This window comes from Synchiropus splendidus, chromosome 8, assembly GCF_027744825.2.
Source record: "Synchiropus splendidus isolate RoL2022-P1 chromosome 8, RoL_Sspl_1.0, whole genome shotgun sequence".
NCBI lineage: Eukaryota > Metazoa > Chordata > Actinopteri > Syngnathiformes > Callionymidae > Synchiropus > Synchiropus splendidus.
In genome coordinates, this window is record NC_071341.1 from 7,061,823 (window position 1) to 7,085,289 (window position 23,467).

The 23,467-nt window shown below is 43.4% G+C and overlaps 1 non-coding gene across 1 annotated transcript; it reads left to right on the top strand.

Moving 5' to 3' along the window:
• The first annotated feature begins 21,369 nt into the window (after nt 1-21,369).
• Nucleotides 21,370-21,441, top strand: trnaq-cug (transfer RNA glutamine (anticodon CUG)). Its single transcript has one exon. It is a non-coding gene; the product is annotated as a tRNA-Gln (tRNA).
• Nucleotides 21,442-23,467: the final 2,026 nt, after the last annotated feature.

A 23,467-nucleotide genomic window follows, 5' to 3' on the forward strand; every position in this document is an offset into this window, starting at 1 on the left:
TTCACTTTTTGTTATAAAAAAATTAGTTAATAATGAGGTAATAAATAAATAAATGTTCACTTGAACAGCACATGATTAAAGTGACTCATTTTAAAGTGAAAATAATGCCACTGTAAAAAGACAAAAAGTCAGTCTGTTACAGTAAGGGAATTAGGTATTTGCTTCTCTTATTACATGCAAGTGTTTAGCAGTGAAGCAATGTGAATTCAAGGTTTAAAAATCATTTATTTAAAAGTCCAAAGTACAATCATTAAGAGACCACAGACATCAGAAGGAGGCGAAAGGAAGAGGAACAATCCAAATAAATCAAGAAATACTGCATGACAGGCAAGTGTTGGAATCTGTGATAACTTTTCATACACAATTTACTGTTAAAAATAGTCCCCATATTGAGAATTTAACATTTCATACCGACAGCATTGGACTGCCACATTACGCTTCATTCCATTTCCAAAACAGAGCAGCGTGGAGACTGGGGGTCTTTTGTCCCCAATGATAGTTTTAGTTGTGGCTTAATAAAAAAAGCTTGTTGTTGGAGACAGACTCCAGTGATACAGAGAACAGATACTTACTTACTGAATCGTAAAAACCTCTTTTAAGTGTACATTGCCCATCCCATGGCACCTGTGTATGCTGTCCATCATCTTGTTCCGCAAGGGACTGGTGAACTGCCACTGGTGTTTCATGTTTGGACTATTTGTTCACTGTTATTTAGCAGCCAAGTAAGTAAGTGCTTTTCTAAAAAACAACCCGTGGGTTACATAAACAAAACCCAGAGACTGTTCCCTCATGAAACCACCTTCTCGTGTTCTGACAGGTACCTCTGCACCAGTCCACCTGCAATCCGAAGAGTCCATTTTCAGTCCATTATGCGGAGCCACTGGGGAGGCTGAAGCAAATTAGAACTATCTCTACTCCACTGACTTCATCATTGAAATTAAAAAAGGCTCCCACATACCCCTGCCTGTCGCACACGCACACACGTGCTCAAACACTGACCAGTCCTCTATCTCATGCTCACGCTTTAAGATCAGCATGCAGAGAAAATAGAACATACATCACAACTGTGAGCTTAAATCTGTGCTTTTGAAAAATGTGTGGTTGTCATGGTAGTAGTTCTGTAGGATGGTGCATTCACAGTCTCGGTGGTAAATCCTGTTTGGGCCACTCTCTAAATGTACGTGTGTGTTGGGGTGATTTTCACAACAGGGGATCGCCTGTGACTATAAGAAGTAAGAATGGCCGGCCATTCTGTTGATATAGTGTCACCACCAGCCCGGGCCCACACTGTGACCCAAACCAGATCGATCGAGGGGAATGGAGGAGACCTGCTGAGCGAGAAGAGACGAGGGCGATAGATGGGCTAATATCGCAGCAGCAAGTTCCTGCCTGTGGTAATCACAGCCGTAAAACTGGATAATTACACAGTTCACTCTGTAAACAGGACCGACGAAGGGGAGAGGGGAGTGTGTTTATCTGAGTGGGTGACGCTCTGGTTCTGTGAATGTATCAGAGCAAGGAAAAAATTAAACACCCATCCAATACGAAATCCATTTTTTTAAACTCTATTTGAATTGGAATAAAGTCAGTGAAGCCAATGCATCAGCACGCTAACTTTCTCTCCACTGGCTCTTTGATGCCGGCAGCTGTGTGATCTTCGAGCGCTACATCGCTCTGCTTTGTAGCGGTAATCTTTAGCGGACAACTCTCCGGCTGCAGTTCTTCCCTTCTGCGCTGCCTGATGGTGCCACCGTCTGTTCAGCTCTCCCTCAAGGCATGACACACCTCGTCTTTAAACAACAAAATCGTTAACATCTCGACAACAAACACCTGCCGGATGCTGTGCTCACCTAGGATCTGGCCGCTGTCTGCCACAGCTGCCATGCCCCCGTAATCCAGCACAGCTGGCACATGACACAAACACAAACGTCCTCTTTTTCCATTGAAATACTTATTTTTATCCATCTCTATTTAAAAGAAAAAAAATCTACAGTGCGCTATTGGACCACCAACAAGGTCTGCCTTTTTTTGTCTCACTCTGTTTGTGTGAAATGTTGTTTTAACCATGAAGTCTCAGATGTATTAATCCTTTGTTAATACCGTATGCCTCTATTTTTTCACTCTGTTTGTCTTACGGTATCCGTTCAACTCATGCTCCCTTCTCTCATGCGGGAGGCAGAAGTGTTTCTCTCACGGTTCATAGAGGAGTGAGAGGTGTGCAGACAAGCTGTATGGGAAGCAAGTGGAGGTGGTGGAGTAAAACAAAGATAAAGTTCACACAAAGTGTTCAGTGGTGTGTGCCGATCGAGTGGAAATTTGCCTGCTGTCGCGCGATTGTGATATTCTGTGAGGTTTTGTCTTCACCTCGGCTTTCTGGAAGACAATAGGACGATTCACGCATGACTGCAAACATAGACGACTGAAAGGAAACAGAGGAGGGAAATTATATAGACTTATGGCGAACAGGAACGTGAAAAAACAGTTCCGACCAAATGGCTTTGAAGGGTTAGAGTGGGGGGAGGAGTAGGGATTCCCATGATTCCCGTCAGCTACTGTGGCTGTATGTTGTTGGGTCTCTTTGCTTTTCCATACCACTGTTACAGTACGCTTTGCTTGTACGAGGTTAGACTCCCATCATGGCGTAGAAGGTGTTCTTCAGTTGTGATGTGAATCTCCAGTACCACCACATCCTAAATGTGCTCTTTTGCATTGTGAACTGGTGACAGTGGAAGTGAAGCCATCAGATGCTGGTAATCTTTAGACGTGGAGGGATGGACATGCTGGATAGAGCTCACAAGCGAGCACTGTTCCTGGAAGATATCCCTCACTCCGTCATACCACCACCACTGGATGGATGGAGCCAGGATTTCATGTTGTTTACACCACATTCTGACCCTACAATCTGAACGTTGTGGCAAACAGTAGGGTCAATTACCAAAACTTCATGCGTAAAACGCTCCTTTCTAATAAAATGTTTAAATGAACTTGCATTATGCGCTGTTGCGCATGGTCATGCCGTGAAACTGCCGACTTCTGTGCATTCTGAGGCATGAGCTCTTATAGTTGCCCGTACAAAAGTGTTTCACAATGTAAAAGTAATGTAAAACAGTCATTATTGAGGCTGTAAAAGGTCACCATCATTGATTCAACCAGTATAGAATTAAAAAGAAATACAGTTTTTATTTTGTGAACACAAAAAAATTGATACAATTTAGTTTCTACAGTGAGTAACACTGTGATTCTGACAAGGTTCTTGTAAGTGTTTAAAGCAACACTAGTGCGTTGCACTGAGGCCAAGGGAACTGAGGGAAGAGGCCACAGTATCTGTGAATATGAATGATCTGTCACGTAAACAAACCACCGCGTCATCGTGGAAGCTACGACTCACAGTTGGTTGGTCGGCTCCATAACGTTGAATGGTCTAATACAGATGAAGATGAACCGGGTGTTCTGTTGTCTTACGAAGGGTCAACAGTGCAAAACATATGTGTGTGGAAAAGCAACGGCACTTATTATTTCGGGCTGTTTTGACACCGCTACTTCTCTGTGATGCTTTGAAGATATATTACGTTTGAAAACCTCTGGTATGGCGGTCGATTCCCGGCCAGAATGTTCCTGCACAGCAGCAAAATGATCGCTGTAGAGTAATAACACAATGCTTGATGGCTGCCACTCATCCCTTGATCTCATCATGAGTTGCTTCACCACTTTTAAAACGCTCTACATCTTGTGGAGAGAACAGGCTTTCATGCTGGATGGCAGGATGAGAACATCCACTCGACTCTCCGGCATCTCTTCTCTGATACTGAAGCTGAAGTGCTTGTTCACCTGCACCTAATGGATGTGTCGACATCAAGTGACTCTTGAAACACATTTTGAATACAAGAATACAAGAAGAAGAATACAAGAGACTTGAGTTCATTGTTTGTTTTAAGGACTTGTTCGAGCAGTTTATCAGTTCCAGATCTTTTCATGATCAGATTTGATCAGATCAGCCTTCAAATATGATTCAAAGTTGGTGAAGTTTAGTTCAACTGCTATGGACTACAGTATGTACAGTAGACTGAGCGATTCCTCATCCAGTATTTAAACACAAAGAATGCTTGTTTTTGCAGACAGATTCCAAGAAAGTTCATTTGAGAGCGCCACCTGCTGAGCTCTGAAAATGAGGACACTTTTTTTGTTTCATGAAGCCTTATAATGACCGCCACTACTGACTAGGCTTCATGAGACTGTCATTGACAGAGCCCACTAAATGGCATTCTGTACTCAGAGATCATACAGCAATTTCTACGAAATCTGATTGTTAAACCGAGGAGTGTTACCAGCTGAGCTCCAAACATGAGGACAATGTTTCATGACGCTTAATGTGCTGAGACAACTTCCATTGTGTTCACTCGCTTTTGTTTTTGTCTGCGGTTAAATGCTTTTGTCCATTGCACCTCAGAGCCACAGTATATTACTGTTCAAGAATGATGTGAGAAAGTTAAAGACAATTCTTAGTGACAGAAAAGTAAATAGCGTATGAGTGAGACCATTTCATGTGGTGAAAACTATAGAATTATTTTATGTTCATTGTCATTTTAATAAATGAAAATGTGATTTAAGCCCAGAATGATCATTTATTAGATGACACTAACATATTACATAATCAATAATGTGATAATATGAATGTTCTCACCAGTGACTGGTGCGGAGCCTATAACATGTCTTATTTTTGCACAAATCAACTATGGAAATAAACTTTTCCAGACACGTCAGAGGAACAGGCCTTCACCCAAGTGGAAAGTTTATAATGTGTATTCACTGAGGAATGTCCCTTGGTCTGCACAGATGTGGCAGAGCTATGAGAAATCCCAGGATATTAAAGACTTGGCAGCAGGTGAGAACGATGGAGCGACATCTTCACAGCTGATGAACTTAAATGGATCCTCCACGAGGAGAGGGAAGGAGTCAAAACACGCGTTTATGACTATTCCTGTATGCGCCGCCTCAGTGGAGCGTTTCCTCTACTTGTGCAAATGCAGTCAGACACGTGTTTTGACTGCAGAGAAGGTTTACTCTTGAAATGCTCACTCCCAGATGTGATGTGATCAGCTGCTTGATTTTATCTTTCTTTAGTTTAGCGGTGAGAAGCCCTGTCTGGTTGTAAATGGTTGTGTAGGTTTATTTTTGCAAAGGCTGAGTACTTGAAAGCCGTACTCAGTGCAGAAGAGCTGCCAATTGCTCTGTCAGAGGGAATCATTTTTCTGAATCTGTGACATATATTTTGACACATAGATTGTGCGTATGATGGGATGTTTCTGACAGTTCACCCTGCCAAACACTCAAGGCGTTTGAGGGGAAAAAGACCAAGACTGAGATAAACTGAAGGCAGAAGCATTGGTCCATTAGTCATATTGGATATTACATTGAAACGGCTGTTAAGACCAACTCGTCTGTTGTTTTTTTCAGTCAATTCTTGGGTGGTGAGGCATGACTCCAATCCTGATAATGTAGCCTTCAGTCCATTGTTGAGACCCAGTGCAGCCTTGAATCCCGCAACACAAGCTCATGCGAAACAGTCCCTCTAGAGGAGGCCTCACACGATCATTGGGCTCTTTCTGACCCAATTTCAGTCCTTCCCAACCAAGGATGCTCATTGCACGATTACTTTAACTCTTATGAAGTTACCCTTGAGGACAATGCTTGTGTCTGCAGTGTGTTAAGACTGAATCATGTCTGAAAATGGGTTCCAAAAACGGTCTGCGCCAACATATATGTTAAACACGTTCAGTACGCATGACTAACAATCCTTGTGTGTGGGGAGGGCTGATCGCTCCTGATTTGAAGTTGTGACATGGTATGGAATGTATGTGATCCAGCAGAGAAACAAGGAAGCAAAGGGGGAGTTAGATTGATTTTTTGGGGGCGGCAGTTGAAGGGATGACACAACAGACAAATTACATTTTTTGTTTTTTGTCTCGAGCCTTATTGGGTTCATGAGGTGATCAACTACTTGCATTACAACAAAGGATCTGGATGAGAGGAACATTTATTTCATCCCTACAGCCATAAATGCTGAGAATCATACAGATTTGAAGACACTTGTATTACCGATGGGGCTTTTCTGTACAAGAAACATCCGACTTACGATCGGTTCCAACCAACCAGTCATAATTCGTATTGGACGTAAGTTGAATGCCATTCAAAATAGTCGACGCAAGGATTATAGGTCTACTGTAGTGGTAGATGGCTGTGTGAGAGTGAGATTCTGGGATACTGTGCTGCTGTAACTGTCGTACCTGTTGCTGGGCTGCTACATGCTGCTGTGCCAGACATTGAATAAAAAAATAAAAAAACCGCATCTGCTGGCCGTGGTTGTAAGTACGGGTGGAGTTAGTTGAGCAGGTCGTAAGTCGGATGTTACTTGTATATGATGACAGATTTTGAAAGGAAATGATCCGTGGGATATTTTGCTATAAGAGAATCAAAGACGTCACCCTTGCATTTGTCTGACAAACTATCACAAGAAATAATGCTACATGGTTTCTTTCTCATATCGATTGAGAGCAGAACAAATACAACCCAGTAGAGAAGGGATAATCCAGTTTATTCATCAGCCCAGACCTCAAGCCAAAACTCATCTTGTGATTGGGTGACGTGACTTCATGAAACCTCGAGTTTTCATCTCCAGAGCTCAGTAGGTGGTTAGAAAAGGACGTGGGGTTTTGTTGAAATGGTAGTTCAGTGTTTCATGAAGCCTCATCTGTAACGAATCAAGGGAAGGGCGAGCGAATGCCACGTGTGGAAGACGTGAAACTGGGATGTCACGCTGCGAGGAACGTGTAATTAAAGGCCACGGATTGAGGACGTGGAGTGGGACCCAATCGCAAATGGTGAAAGTTACAATGAGGCAGGAGCAAGTAAGAAATAATATTTAATAATTAAACAGAAACTCAACAGAAAGCGTCACCGAACCGGGAGAAACAGAGCAAACACAGAATGAAAAAACAGAGTAACCAAACTAACAGAAGTGCACAAACATGAGTAAAAAGTCCAAACCGAAAGCGTCACCGAACCGGGAGAAAACGAACTTAAATCACAAATGAAACCGAGAATAAACTACAAAGGAAACCAGGGAGCACACGGAAGCACAAAGAAACAAACACTAAACTCAGGCAGCACAGTTCAACACAGAAAAATCCAAAATAAGCTAGCTGACAGAATGAGAGACCGAAACAAGGAGAACCAGGAGTTAAATGAGCTAGCTAACATGAGAGACCGAAACAAGGAGAACCAGGAGTTAAATGAGCTAGCTAACATGAGAGACCGAAATAAGGAGAACCAGGAGTTAAATGAGCTAGCTAGCACACAGAACGAGAAACCGAACAAAGGAGAGCCACGAGAATCGGGAGTTACCACAGGGAAAACGAGGAGTCCAAAAAACTCGGGAAACGGGAGACAAATAGGCGAACTCATGGGAACCAGCAAGAGACTCACAGCAACTAGAAGCACTGTCAGGAAACAATGTGGTAAAGGTGACGATCTGGCAAACAAGAAGCAACGATCTGGCACACGTTGCTGGAGCCCAGGTGTTTATGTAATAAAGTTCATCAGGGGTTAGTCGGCTCCAGCCGTGTGCCAAAAGAACAGAGGGAAAAAAGCAAAACCAGGACTCAGAGCCAGGAAGCGGAGCTATGACATCATCGGCCCATCAGTATTGCACTATATTTTTACATTCAAATGAATATGTTCATAACTAAAGTATCTACTGATCTATTGGCTGGTTTTCACACATGAACCTGCAGGTTGTTTTGTTGTAGTGAGCTGAAGTTAACGTTTAAAAAACCCTCCCACTTTTGTGTGAGGACAAGTGCATGCGAGCGTTGGCTTCAGCTGTTTCATATCTACCTGAACAGACGAGAGAAGATGGGAACGGTGGAAACTGTGTGAAAGAAGATGATAAATGGAAGCATGGAGTGGGGAGTAAGAGAAGGTGTGAAACCACAGCAGACTGAGGTTGTTTGGAGGTGATGAACCACCACAGCAGAGACAGAAAACCAATACAGACCTTGAAAGTTCTTTTTGTATGGCTGCACTTTTTTTGCTTTTGGAAAAGCATGAGGAAGAAAAACCTCAATGAAAACAAACTTTCTGGAACAACAAGTTGTCTTCATCAGTTTGTTGTGACTGGACACCGATGACTCAACTAATTGTCTGCAAATGTATTTCAGTGGATTTGTCCTTATCCAGCGTTTATCCAGCCTCCAACCTTCTCATTCTGTTCACCTGTTTATCAGGTGCCTTTCTCATTCGCTCCCTGTCTTCAGTGGAAGTCCAAATCTCTCAAAAATCCCAGATGTGTGGATTTTGTGCCAGACATCGCCAGGAGATGCACAGCAGGGGTGTGAAATTCCGCCAGAGGCAACTTGGCTTGAGATGTAATAAATAACGTGACCGGTGAGTAAATAAGTATCTGAAAAACTGTTTAAAGGAGACTGGATTACATGAAAGTACATAACCAGTTGTCACCGGTGACTGCTGAGATGTTGTCTTCTTTGATGTAGGACTATTCAGTGTCAAACAACAGCTCTCCATACACTGCCCCCCAACTGGCCAGAGTGAGTACTGAAAAAATGGGAGCGCTGTGAAGGAAGAGGTTTGAAGTGGGAAGTGGGAATCACCTGGTTCCCACCGGTTGTCAGCACTGTCAGTTCTATTTCATATGTGCTCCGCCCTCTAACGGCCTTCGCTATTGGTTAATCCACATCGAGGCACTGGCCTCGACCTGAGACTTCGATTGATTGGCTCTCCGCCCAGGAAGGCACCACCCACCACGTATAACTCTCCCCTTCTCCCGCCGCTCTGCTCCTTTTTGCACTCAGCCTGCGACTACAACCATCGGGTTAACATGGAGCGTTCCTGTTCGTCCTGCGCTGATTCTCTCGGTGAGTCCGACAAGCATGACGCCTGCGTCGTCTGCTTGGGGCCTGAACACCTGAGACTGCTGGACTCGTGCTCCGCCTGTGTGGCTCTTCCAGGAGAAGAGCGCCGCAGGCGGGCGGGCCTAGCACACTGGAAGGGAGTCGACCAGTCAGCCTCCCTTCCAGCGACTCAGCCTCCTCAACCCGCTCCCAAACCATCTTTGCTGGAGCTGGTTTGGGAGCGGGTTGAGGAGGCTGAGTCGCTGGAGACGTGCCGGAGGAGGATGAGCATCATTTTTACAAGGAGGCTCTTTCCTTGACTGGTCTTCTGTAAGGCCATGCTGGGAGTCTTTGCCATGGTTTTTAACCAATAGCGAAGGCCGTTAGTGGGCAGAGCACATATCAAATAGAACCTGGGTTACGTGAGTAACCAACAGTTTTTCCATCACAGTTTGAAGTCTTAATGTCCAGACTCCTTTTTTGTGTTGGACCGTTTATTTTATCTATATATTATTATTACTTTTAATATGAATGTGGGCCGTCGTGTTTTGTTTTAATAGTCTTCAACTTCTAATCTTTCATTTTGTTGTGAGTGCCTCCACTCGTGGGCTTCCCACTTTCTTCTGGTGTGGTGAGAGTGCTAATAAGTTCTTTTGATGCCTCTCAAGGTGTCCCGTGGCTTTGGGTCAGTGCAGCAAATTTGGACCCTCCAACCTTGGACAACACCCAGAGAAAAACAGATTTAAAACCCCACTCACCTTTTGCATTTGAAATATAATTTATATTATTGTCACCAGTTCCTGAAAATCTCATATCTCAGCATCCATTTTTGAGTTGCTTTTGTTACAGATGGAAAAGCACAGATGGTCACTTGCCCTCCTTGGCCTAGGTCATGAATGTGAGTTGAGTTTTGCTGCCCCTCCCCTACAATAGAAAATGTAATCTACTGTTGAGACTGCACCTGTCCACCCCAGCCCTCATAGAAAAATGCTTTCTTTTCCCCACCTAGCTGCAGCTACAAAAAAAAAAAAACACGAATGTCACAGAGAATTATGATTGGTTAGCTACCCACACAATCTACAATAAAATATAAGGGGGCGTGCAAAAAGCATCTTTCTGCTTCCATGTGCTGGTCAATAAAGATAAATGAGGTCTACTAAGAGCCACTGACCTATTTAATTCTTTGTATTCTATTTTGAGCAAATAACTTCTTGACCTAGAGAGAATTGTCCTCAAGAAAAATCTTTTTTTATTGGCCAGGATCTGAAGCCACCATTACAGCTGGGTTTTATTGCTTTCCTTCTTCCTAAAATACCAGTGTTAAATGAAAACGTCCATCATGTCAGACTAGGCAGTTTGAGTTAGGTTTTTTTTGTATTCCCTTTTTCATCTGGTTCAAACCTGTACAACCGGACTACATAATACAGGTATATAATGTTAAAAATAAAAAGCAGGACGGTGATGATGTCCGTTCATGAATGATGAAATTACATCTATTGTATGGATACTATGATCCAGCTATAGAGAAAGGACCCTACCTGTTGGCTAGCAAGAGTGCAGAGACTGTCAAGCCTAGTTGACATGAAGTACAGTCACTCTCTTGGGTGGCCTTTGAACCCTGTACAGAGAGTAGACGTTCTATTTGTTTCCACGCATTTTTTTGGTCCGATCATTTTCTGTGCTGTTCTCAAAAAAGTTCTCGGTAAAGATGAAGCCGTTTCGGCCTTCCACACAGATATGCTGATAGTCAGAAAGTATCGGATCTGCTGTCCACATGGAGACACGTATCCAAGTTTTAAAACTTAACCACTCTGGGGCCTGGATCCGTGTGGACAGGAGCCCTATCTGACACTGAACTTGTGCGGATACGACCAGATTCCTGTCGGTGTGGACGGGGTTCAAGTGCATTTATTTTCAGTTCTCTCTCACCCACTCACGGAGAGTATCATGAAATCATCTGTAGTCAGTTTCAAAAAGCTTGGAACTGTTCTCTGTAACACATTCTCACTCCCAAGGCATCAAATAGAGACGATTCTCAAGTGGACTTTTGCGTCCCAGACTGACACGGAAGTCAGCTGTCTGCTGTTAATGGATGTCAGAATGTGTTGTTTTCAGTGCTTATGTGCCAACACGCAGTTAAGAATACCTCCTCTGGTTGGAGCCATGGGATAGAGTGCTGGAAAAAATCTGGTTGCTCACTTGTTTTTGAGGCGTGTTCATTTTTCTTCATCAGCTTTCACGTCTTCTGGTACAGAAGATCATCATATCCTTTACTCTTGCCTTGGCTTCCATCTCCTCAGTCTCGAGTCTCAAGGTTTACTTCAAACATTTCAGTAGTCCAGTTTATTTATTTATTTATTTGTCATCAACATCTGTTTTTAAAAATGGTTTGGTCGGATCCTTTTCTATCAGGTTTTCTATAGATCTTGCAGGTCTCCTTCAGGAGCTCTGGTTGTCTGGTATCTTAGATCCTTTATAGATGTTGAGATGTGCTGCATTTAACCGTCCTTTCTTATTCAGTTGCAATTGCAGTCAACATGTTTGTTTGCCTCTGTCTCACTGAATATATTCCTCTGTTTGTTCGTCGTCCTCTGACCCCTCCTCACCTCTTCCATCTCAGTTTGCCTCCCCCTGCCGCCGTCTTCTGTCTGTCGCTTTTATTGCTCACCTCAGGTCATAAAACAGAAGAGAGCGGAGGGAACTAAATGAACTGTCAGAAATCCATTTAGAGGCTTAACGATAATAAACAAAGACAAGTGATAATAATGTTGTCGCTCTGACCAGTCTACTTCTCCGGTTGTGATGAAGTAATCTGCCGATGGATGGAGGGTAGAAAAAAGAAACACACCGTATCAATTTCCTGTTTGTTTCTGTGTTTCTCAGACCGTTCATTCACCAGCAGGAAGTACTGGAATAAAAGTCCCTGGCTGTGTGAAATGTAATGACGCTGTGTTTGCCCTGAAACGTCTGTGACCTGTGTCAACAAGTGCATTAAACTTCTCATCAGCTACTCAAGAGTCAGTCAATGGATCGCTTCGTGAAAGGCATGGGGAACAGCAGCTCCTCTTAGGTCTTTGGGACGTAACCGGAGTAAAACCCATGCAGGGAGAACTCCACTCAGAAAGGTCCAGAGCTGGATTTGAACCCTGAACCTTCTTGCCGAGAAGCATTATTCATTTGCCAGGGGGAAAATGTGCATCCATGATGAAGTTTTAACCTTTACCGAATTGGTCCTTTTTGCCGAACCATGTGTAGTGATTGGCTGACATGTACGTGGTATTGTTGTTATTTGAGATTGTAGCAAAATCAGAATGGACACCTTAGCAGACTATGCAAATCTGAAGATAATTTTATTCCTTTGCCTGGGAAAACCATGCCCCAACTTGTAATGTCATAAGACTATAAAATGTTCTCTAAGGATCTCGCGTTAAAATGTGAGTTAGTGTGATGTTGGGGCCCCACCCATGCAAGTTTGAGACCCTGATGTTATTAGATATCGGCCTCATATCGGTATTCCGAGGCTCACTTCCGAATGATGATTACGCAAAAAAAAAAAAAAAAAAAAAACTGTACTGCCTTTTAACTGTGGAAGGGCACAAGTCGCCAGTTCCCATTAAAGTGAATTGCCTATAATAATGTAATTTTATCTAATATCTCAGAACACAACCTCATAGTTCATGAAGAGCAACAATAGCTTGATGATAAGTTGCTGTGTCATTTATGTTCAATTGAACAGTTTAGAGGACCTTCAACATGACACACTGACTGTGAAAACGGCATCAATGAAACCAACCTTACTAAACCAATGTGCGGCTATGAGACATAACAGCTTCTCACGCACACATTTCTATACACAAAGCCAAGTGTTTGGAGGGGTGGACGCAGCTGGAATGGCACCTTTTCACCCGTCAACAGTCGGGCCGAAGTGAAGTAAAGCTGGCGTGGCGGCAGGGTTAAGTGAAGTGCCTCTAATCTGCTCTCTTGGCATGAGACAGCGGGGTGCCGGCCTGCTGTGCCATGACTTATGCTGGCACTGGGTGATGCTGGCGTCTTGCTGAGTCTGGCTCGAACATCAGTCTCCCACTGAGGTGGGAAATAGAGACAACATGAGGCCCAGACAGAGGAGATAGAACATAGACCCCGCAGAGACAAACAATGAGAAGTACACAAAGAAAGATGCTGCATCACACTTTGGGATTTTTAAGTAGCCAAAACTGCATATTTATTGAACCCAGTAGCTGAGGTTGTGGAAATCAATTTGAATAAAGAGATGAGTGATCATTTCGGAAAAGGCTCTTTAAACTAAAAGTCATTATGGCTTTATTTCGCCCACTTGAATCCGAAACAACGGCCCATTGATGATGGTTTTCAGGAAAGTATAAGCAAGATTACATCACGTACTATATACTGTTTTTGAATACATTTTCTCTTCTCAGACAGATTTCTTAGAGAAGTCTATTCTGTTTTCAAAGTCTTTGAAGGTAACTTCAATAAAGCACGTTTGATACAGAAAGAGCACCAGTATGATATCTTCAATCATGTAGCAAGAGTCAGTCAGACGTATTGCGGACCGCTTTGTTCCACGCCTCTGTTTCTGGACACAAAATTTATTTCTAGATCTGTGTTTTTCCACCACTGTGCCACAGCACACTAGTGTGCCATGAGAGACTGTCAGGTGTGCCATTGGAAGTTTTCCAATTTCACCTAATTTAGGAGTGTTCAATAGGATGACTTTAGATGGTGAATATTTTGAATTATTACCTCAAGTGAGGATCATATGGCTTGAATTGGCCGCGTTCTGTGAATTACAGATTGATGCTGATGCACCGAAGGACTCGCTCTCTCAGGGAGCTGCGCACTTGTCACGTGCACACGTCGTCCCACACGCACTCACAGTCTGAGTGAACAAGCCGGTCAAAAGCAAAACTTCAAGTTGGCTTGAAAATCATGAGCCTCTAACTTGACTACATTCACAGCAGAAGTGCCAGAGTGTTTCTACACTGACCCGTGATGCCAAAGTCTGTCTGCACCGTGGAGCAACAGTAAAAGGATGATTCACATCAAACAAGTATTGACACTCATAGAGCGTCAAGGGTCACTGGGTTGTTTAAGGCTGAATGATGGACCAAACAAATGAATTACAAATCTTCACGATTTATTAATTCCCAAAACTAGAATAAAGCGATGCAAAGATGGTAAATTAGAGCCTTACCAGCCGTAACAAAATACAAGCTGAAGATGTCAAAATGAATCAAATTTTCCTGGCTCTGATGGGAGTCTGGATTTTTACTTGACAGAAGGAGATGTAAACGGTTTAAAAGATACCTGAGCACTATTATGTTCTTAAGCTGCTGGATCTTTAACAATTATGTTCAACCAGAAAACCAGACATGACTGTTTTATCTATTGCTCTGAAGTGTCACACTAAAAACCACGACACCAGTTTCTTAAGTTTGTATTTTCATTTGACTCTCTTCAATAAGCTACTGTATTTTGCTATTGTTTTCTCGCACTTCAATCCTGTCCATGTTTATTGCTGCAAGAGTGCTCTTTATCAGTGCAGGAGTTCTGGTTCTGGTATGCTTATGTTGTTTGTACATGTAGGCAAAAATGTGTTATGTATTATGTTCTTAGCTCCAAAAATTGTGTACACTCCAAAATGGTTGCACTGGCCAGACAATTAGTGTCAAAATGCATCTGAGATTGTGGTAAAATCCTGATATATTTCTGACATATCACCCTCCCCTAACTATTTTTTTCTCAATTATTCCCTCAAATACCTGCTTTATACCAACATGGCCGACTGTCAGCATTTTATGGTGTTTTGTATTTAAGAAAAAAAGTATCCGGAGAGTTTCACTTTACGTAAGTCACACTTTATTTTTAGTTCTCACACTTCTTCTTCTCATCATACAATCACATACATACATAGAAATGTTGGTTCGAATAGCGCCCCCTCTGGCATTCAAAGATATGGCACTTTCCCCTTTCCTTAATGGAATTACTTCTAATAACTAAGTAAAGCATTTTCTTGAAAATCGAACTGCATACTCTGACATATCAATCATCTCAAGTCATGACTAATATTAAACACGAAGAGTCTTGAAATCAAACAAAAAAACAATCTTCTTTGATATTCAACCTTTTGTTCATGTCTCATTTCCTAAACCTGTTTCAAACAGTACACAGAACTCAACTGAACATCAGTGATCTGTAACTTGTACTGACACCTGTTATCACTTAGCTTACAAAACCAGTGAACTATTTTGGTGTATGCCTTATTCTCTGACTTTGTCTTGGACCAATCTCTAGTGCACGACGGTGTGTACTCTCAGGCACCATAAACCCATCAAATATGGTCTCATTGTCAGTATTTGTACAAGTCAAGGTGTCTTGAGGAAAGAATGCAAGTTTAGAGGCCACTTAACAAATAAGTATTAGGTCCTACTTTCTTAACAACAGTCAGAGGTTCAGTGAATCTAGATGATCCTTTCGGAACATGTTCGGGTCTGCGGACACGTACCATGTCGCTTACTTGAAAGTTGGTGTCCTTTGCCCCTCTAACTCTGTCAGTGTATTCTTTACTCTTCTGTTGTTTCTGTTTCACTGTGTCCTTCACCTGAGTGTGTGTTGGCGGTGGGAGTATATTCGGTTTTGTGTTCATTTTTCGGTACCGCAGAAGCTCAAATGGTGTAGCTTCCATTGTGGCATGCCGTGTGGCACGATAGTTTTGTAAGAACTCTGTCACAGCTGCTTTCCACGGTCTGTGCATTTTGTCAGCAGTCTGCAAGAATTCCTTCAGAACTCTATTGAACCTTTCAGCAGCACCATTAGCTCTTGGATAATACACACTAGAGCTTAGGTGTTTTATTTCCCTCTCCCTCAAAAAAATGGCGAACGCATGAGAGGTGAATTGACATCCATTGTCAGAAACCAGGGAGGAAGGGTTCCCTTCACGGCTAAACACAGTAGTTAGAAACTGAATTACTACTTCAGAAGTGACAGTTGGTGCAAATGCCACTTCAGGCCATTTACTGTAGTAGTCAACAAGTTCTATGGCACAGCGGCAGTCCTATGAAGCATGGTCAAAAGGACCCATGATGTCAATGCCAACCTTTTCCCAGGGTCTACTTGGCAGATCTACAGGCATAAGTGGCGCTGTTATAGTCCTTGCAGTCTTATCAGAGTACTGACATGACACACATGGAGCTATGACATTGTGAACATGGTCATCCATCCTAGGCCACCAATAAAGCTCTCAAAGTCTCTGTTTTGTACGTACCAGTCCTTGGTGTCCCTCATGGGCCAGACCTACCAATCTGGACCTGAGTAAAATAGGAACAACCAAGTGATGCAAGGCCCTCATAATGAAAGAGTTTTCCACAGCCAGTTCATCTCTAACCAGGAACTATGGAGCAAGCTCAGTAGACACATACTTTTTGCATTTTGGCCAACCTGTCTGAATCTGCTGTCTTAGTTGTGTCAGTTCAGGGCATGTGTCACACGCTGCACTGAACTCTGACAACGACACAGCATGAGAAGATTCATGGAACACAGCTGCAACCATATCTGGTACCTCATAATAAACGCCTGTACTTGGGAGCGGAAGCCGCGACAGACAATCGCCTGTCACATTCAGTTTGCCAAGGCGGTACGCAATGTCATATGTAAAGCAAAGTGCTTGGTGATCAATACGGAGTGTGAAGTGTTGACCCCACAAGTAAGTTCTCCACCGCTCTATGGCCCAAACACATGCTAAAGTTTCACGTTCAATAGTAGAGACACAAAGGCAAGGGTTCTCTCAGTGTTGTCCGGGTGAATCTGAATGAGTACAGCACCCAACCAATAGTCAGAATGCGGGGTCATATAGAGTCAAAGACGGACTCTCCAATATCAGTCTTTTGATTTCAGCAAAACTAGACTCAGCCTCAGCTGACCAAATGAAGTTTGAGTCGGTCGAGTTGCTAACAGCAGCACGTAATGGTTCAACAACAGTCGCAAAATCAGGACTGAACTTACTATATCACGACCCCACCTAAGTCAGTTAGCAGTTCGTCCATGTGCGGTAAGGGGTAGCAGTCACAGACAATTGCTTTGTTTGGTTCTGTCAAGTCTACGCACATTCATGGTTTTCCTCCACCTCGACTCTGAGTAACAACAATGGGAGAGACCCGTGGAGATGCATCAATTTGTTCAATGATGCCTCTGTCTTGGAGCTCTTTGAGTTCCTCAGTAACAGCCACAATTTCTGCTGTACTGGAATGGCATTTGGTTTCAGTCGAATTTTGTGCACAAACCCTTTTGCACATCCAACCTCTTGTATCTCAGCCTCTGCATCAGATAATGGCATTGCAAGTGGAACTGTGGGCAGATCATTGCATGCTGTATGTGGCTTTACTGTGTTCCCATTAATACACATATCCAATGCAACAAACAAGTTTAACCCAAGTAGGGTTGCACCTGATTCAACCACCATAAGTGAACAAGGGGCTGAGCGACCACCATGAGTCACTGTAGCGTGTAGACATCTTACAACCGGTATCTTTTCCTTTGAGTATGTGCATGGAGACGCAGTAGAGGCGACTACTTCACACATAGGAAAGAGGCTCTGGCATACGTCAACAGGAAGAATAGAAACTGATGAACCAGTATCATCTATGAGCTCAACCCATGAGAATGTTCATTAGCGTCAATATGCATCGTACAGAGAATTTTGTTTTGCGCAGCATCAGTCATATGCAGCACAGTCAGTTCGTTTATCAGTTACCTCACGTACTTCCTTTCGGCCAGATCGACAAACTTTGGCAAAGTGACCAACTTTTCCACAATAGTTGCATGTGGCTCTAGCTGCAGGGCATGTCGGCTTGTTAGCAACATGACTCATAGATCCACATCTGTAACAGGAACGATGTTTTCCGGCATTTGGGGCTGGAGCAGACGCGGTCTTAGCAGTCGCTGTCACCGTTCCCCGCGTCCGGTGTTTCCGCGGCAGGGAATGCAGGGCTCTTACCGGCGAAGCAGCAGCAGCAGTAGTGTTGTCAGAGAGAACGTTGGCGTCCCGAAGTGCGGTTTCAATCTGCACAGCTATTGTAGTAGCCTTGGCGAACGTCAAGTTCTCTTCCAGCAACAGACGGTCCCCTATCCGTGTATTAGCAACACGTTCAATCATCTGATCTCGCAGCATCTGCTCCTCCATATCCCGAACTCACAAACTGCAGTGAGTTGGCGAAGTGCGGCTAGAAACTCAGTCACAGTCTCATCGGGTCTTTGCGCTCTCAGTCGGAACTTGTGATGTTAACTTTCGGAATCAAATGTTTTTTCAGTGCTTCCACAGCTGACGTGTAAGTGTCACCTGAATACAGTAAAGTATAAAACCGTCTCTGTCCGTCCGTTCCGAGTGCATGGAGATGAACGGGAGGCCGTTTAGCATCCGGCCAGCTATCCCCCATAGCATTGATCACGAGCATGTAGTTCTCGAACATCTTCAACCACGTAGCAAAGCCGATAGCAGGTTCACCTGGGCAAGGCATGAACGGTGCAGGTAAAGGTACGGAAACGGCCATCCTCGTCACCAAATTTTGTGGTGTTGTGTATTTAAGAAAATAAGTATCCGGAGAGATTCACTTAGCTTAAGTCAAACTTTATTTTTAGTTCTCACACTTTTTCTTCTCATCATGCAATCACATACATAAATATAAATGTTGGTTCCAGTAGCGCCCCCTTTGGCATTCAAATATATCAGAAACACAACACATTTTTTAAAAAGGGAAGTTCAATGATTTTGATAAAGCACACTTTGGCCTAGATTCCAATGATCACCATTGGCACCACACTGCCTCATAATTTTTCAGGATGAAGGAGACTGACATTGCACTGATGGAAGGAAATTTTAAGTTGAAAAAACTTCAAGATAGAACCATTGCTTATTACATCTGGAAATAGCTCATTATTTAAAACAAACAAAAACAAAAATTGAATATAAACTTTCTTCTTCCTTCTTTGCGGTCCAGGGCAGGCGAGTGAATCTTCTCTGTGCCTTCTTGCTACGTAGCTGTGTAAGAAGAGAGTGGCAGCATAAATGGTTTATACCTGCATGCTGCCCACAATAAGTGACTCCAATCTAAGAGGAGGACAAGCACATGGGCCCGGGCCTCCAAATCTCATTTGGCTTCTGCACGCGAGGCAGACTCGATGATGGTGGAAAAGTGAATAACCTCAAAGAGAGTCTGGGACTGGGAGGGCTTGTTTAGGAGGTGTGTGGTGAAGAGAATCGAACAAAGCGGGGAAGAATGACCTGAGAAGACATTTTAGATCTGTTTTGTCAGTGTATATAAATGACAGGCATGACTTCTCAAGAACAAAACCTCAGTCTCTCCAAGAGTCCTGACTGGACTGGAAGAAAAGTTAAGGGAGGATGGACTCGATTGTAAAGAAGAGCGAAATAAGGATGACAAATGTTGCAAAGATGAGGAGAATGCAGTGTGAAGAAAGTGATGGGAAGGAGAGTGTTGGAGAAAAAAAATGCAGCGAACTGGGGCGTATGGGAAAAAGGAGCGAAGGAAATGTGTGCGGAACGCAGAAAGCGAGGGAAGGGAGTGTGACTGATTCAGCCGAGACAGCAATAAAAGGTTCCTCTAATACAGCGGGTGGCGAGAAGATCGGAGCAAAGAAGCCTGAAGGATACACTCCGTCAGAGAAAAGAGGATGGCTGGAAGAGAGGAGCGCTGAGTTAAATTGTGGTTGTAGGGGAGGAAAGGAGTTTTTCCCAAGGTTCCACCTCTCTTGGTGGAAACACATTACTTTCCCTGGTCTTTTCATTTTAAGGGGCACTCGCCTGCATTTACACCTTTTCTACCTTTCGTATACCTTTTAAAGAACATGTGTGTGAGCCTCTCCGTGGCATTTATTTTTTCCAATTTTTTTCTTGCCTTGTGTCTAAACCCAGCCCACTCCACATTACACACTTTGTTCCCCAGCTACACACCAATTGCAGTCAAATTGTGACTGTTTAAATGTAGTTTAATTCCACACGCTCCCAGCGAAGAAGTCGGTCACACTTCCAGTTGTTTTTAAACCTGATGCACCTTCACGACAGAATGATGGAGGGAGGGATCCTTGTCGAACCCGCGACGTCAAAGACTGTGCACCGACCGACAGAGCTCACGGAGCTGACTGCTAACATGACGTCACACTTCAAAACTTTGATACTCGTACACCGTCAAAGTTTGCTTTGTGGTTTTGAAAGTTCGCAAAAGAACTAAATGCACAACAACATAAATGTGCTCCAAAATGTGAAGAGAGAAAGAATAATTGTTTTTATTAAGCAAGTTCAGGCAAAGAATGCAAAGAATCTGGAAACTCATAACGATGATAAAATCATGAGAAAAGAGAAGCGATAAAATCAAAAGTTATTTAAAGTAAGTAAATAAGTAAATCATGATACAGAGGTGCCTCGGTTCTCAACCACAATCCGTTCCAGAAGGCCGTTCGAGAAAATTTCGATTTTTCCAATTACAATGAATGGAAAAAGAACTAATGCGTTCCAAGCCTTAAACTAAGCTTTTGTAGGAGTGAATGTAGAGTGTCTGCTGCAGGTGCGCTGTTCCTCTATGTGTGTGGCCGCTGCATGTGGGAGGGGTTGCCGAGTGAGTGACGTCTCTCCAGACGTGAAGAGGTGCCCGGTGCGTGTCCAGCTCTGAATGTGCGCTTCTGTGCAGTTTGGCTGTGACAAAGTCATAAACCAAGTAACGCTCTGTCCCAGACTCGCCTCATCCCTGTCCCAGCTCCAGCCCACAACAGGACATCAAACCCTGGAGTGAGCGCTCCAGCCTCGGAGGTGTGGAGAGCGAGCACCTCCCCTGTGACACTCTACCACGGTCCAGTGTGGAGACAGGAAAGGTTTTACACCTCAATATGAAGAAAAAACAAAAGCATGTCGTGGTTCAGCTGATCGGTCCGCACATGTTATGTTTTTTCTGGCTTTTTTCAGGGGCATTTGAGTTCTGGATTTTTGTTCGAAATCCGAAGCAAAAAAATCTCAATTTTTTTCTTCGAACTCTGATTCGTTCGAATTCCGAGACGTTCGAAAACCGAGGTATCACTGTATATTTTGCCATGTTTCCCTCCGCTTTCTGGATACATTTGAAACAAATACATTTTCTGCAACTTGTTTCTGCAAATAGCCTGGCAAAATAACAACAGAGTGTCAGTAGCTACACTTTTTTCACAAATGAATAGGGATTTTCTATAAGAGTTTAAGCACAAGTGCGCTTTGGCATTGGTTCCTTTGGTGGTGTGTCTCGGGATCTTGTGTGCTTAAAAAAGGTTGCAAAACACTGGCTTAATCATTTATAAAAGGGTATTCAAGGAATTCAACCAACCAAATCCTCTATTTGAAGTTGTATTAACAAGCTCAGACCACGACCACTTGAAGAGTTTTCCGTCCCTACACCCATATTACCGCGGTTCCATGGTGTAGTGGTTAGCACGCTGTACTCTGAATCCAGCGATCTGAGTTCAAATCTCGGTGGAACCTGACTTTTATGGGAATTTCTCTTCGGACATTAACATTGACAACACTGACATTTAAAACCATCTGAGCCAAAATAAGCTTATCTTGGTCTCACCTGACCATAGGACATGGTTCCAGAAACACTGTGGCGGGCCAAGCGCTAAGCCTTTATGCGTCCGTTCACTCTGAGGGCACCGGCGCCTGCACGGTTGCTGCTGAAGGCCTTGGACATGACGACACAAGCCAGCGGAATTCTGACTGGATGAAAACTCATACCTGGAAAAACAACACTGGAATATACTATGACATGAGTATGATTATTATATATACTATACATAATATATTTTGGGAAAATACATTAAAAGTTAAATTCAGTTTTGTCATAAATATGCTCATGATTTCTACTTATGTTAGGCCAGCAGACAAGGCCTTGCTGGCCCTCACGGCCCGCCACTGCAGAAGCACAGGTTCCTAGTTGTAACCAGTTTGCGGGCTTCCCTGCACACATCATAGCAGCTATTTACCGACCTTCTCCTTATAGTTATAGTTGTGTAGAGGCCCTTTCCATGTGCAGGTTGACGCAACGGCGCAAATGTGTTAGAGGGAGTTTAAGAAAATAGAAATGTGGCTTGTATTCTCCAGGTTGGCAATTTGCCCATTGGAAAAGTACAAGAATCTCGCTGTGCGACACAATGATGCAGACACTTCCTTTGGTTATAACTGCATGGCTGTTGTCACAAATATCAGATGGTAATGTGTGCAAAAAACAATGTCCTTAATGGAGTAAAGCGCATCGCCATCAGGCTCCACTTTGTTGGGGGGGAAAAGTAGTCCATCAGACTAAACATGTGCAGCTATTCGCCCGGTCCAAATCCTTCTTCCTCACTGGTCGCTTGCTTGTCCGGACACAACTTGGCTCCGAGCCAGAGAATAAATGGCTGGTTTCACTGACCGTACGAGTGTTGAAGGCAAGCGACTTAATACAAAGTGAGGGCAGATTAAGATGAGGGTGGAAGTCTGACAAGAGTAGAGGGGGCTAAAATAACAAAAGCAAGGGGGCGATATAAAGGAGAAAAGGAAAAAAAAAACAACAACGATGGAAAGGTCCAAAGGGAGTTGAGGTAAAGCATGCAAGCACATTGATTTGCAATTCTAATGGAGGCAGCGTACAGTGAATTATACAGTGAAGCAGTCTGGTATAAGTGAGCATAAATAATCACCTGTCTCTGTCCCCTAATGGATGGAAGTGCTACAACTACGTTAGTGCATCGGTCTGCTTTGTCATGTTGACGTGCTTCTAAGGCGTGACTGAGAGTAGTCCGAAAAAAGCCATATCTACAGGGATGACAATGGAATGTCAGTCTTTAATATGAGTTATTTTGATTCTACTTTTGTCATCTGCTACGTTTAAATAATAATACGTGGAAACGAGTTGGTGTTTCAACTTCCTCCTATATTGCACTGTGTATTGAACTGCAAAGAAGGTCTGACACTCATAAGGAAGCATCTTAACAGGGCTGCTCTGAGAGTTTCTGAAGTTTGGGCAATTCTTCATGAAGTGCTGCATTGGTGAGGAAGTGTCACACTTTGTATTGAAAGCGTATGTTTGATGCAGAGAATGATAGGTTATAATGGCGTCAGGTGGTTGAATATCAATCTTTGGCTTCAGCTAGTGTTTACAGACTGATCCTAGCAAGTAGAACACGCAGCTAGCAGCAGCACAGTGATGAAATGTAAATATTTGTGTTCTCAGGAACCTGCTGGCTGACCATCTACAGTCCAGCGGTGTTTGACAGTGGTGGTCTTTGACTCAAGTGTTCGGCAGAGATGACTGAGAATGTGATTATGTTGGCTGGAACAGTGGGGCAGGTTGTTTGTCTGATATCTGGAGAGCATCAAATGAGCGTCTGCTGGCAGCAGTGAGCCGTAGGAGTGCGGCATAAGTAAGAGGCTCTTTTCTGAAGTTGTGATTCTGTTTTCTCTTCCCTGCGATGGACTCGTCTGATGTCATTGAAAGATAGATATAATTCCCTTTAAGGCGGTGATTGGA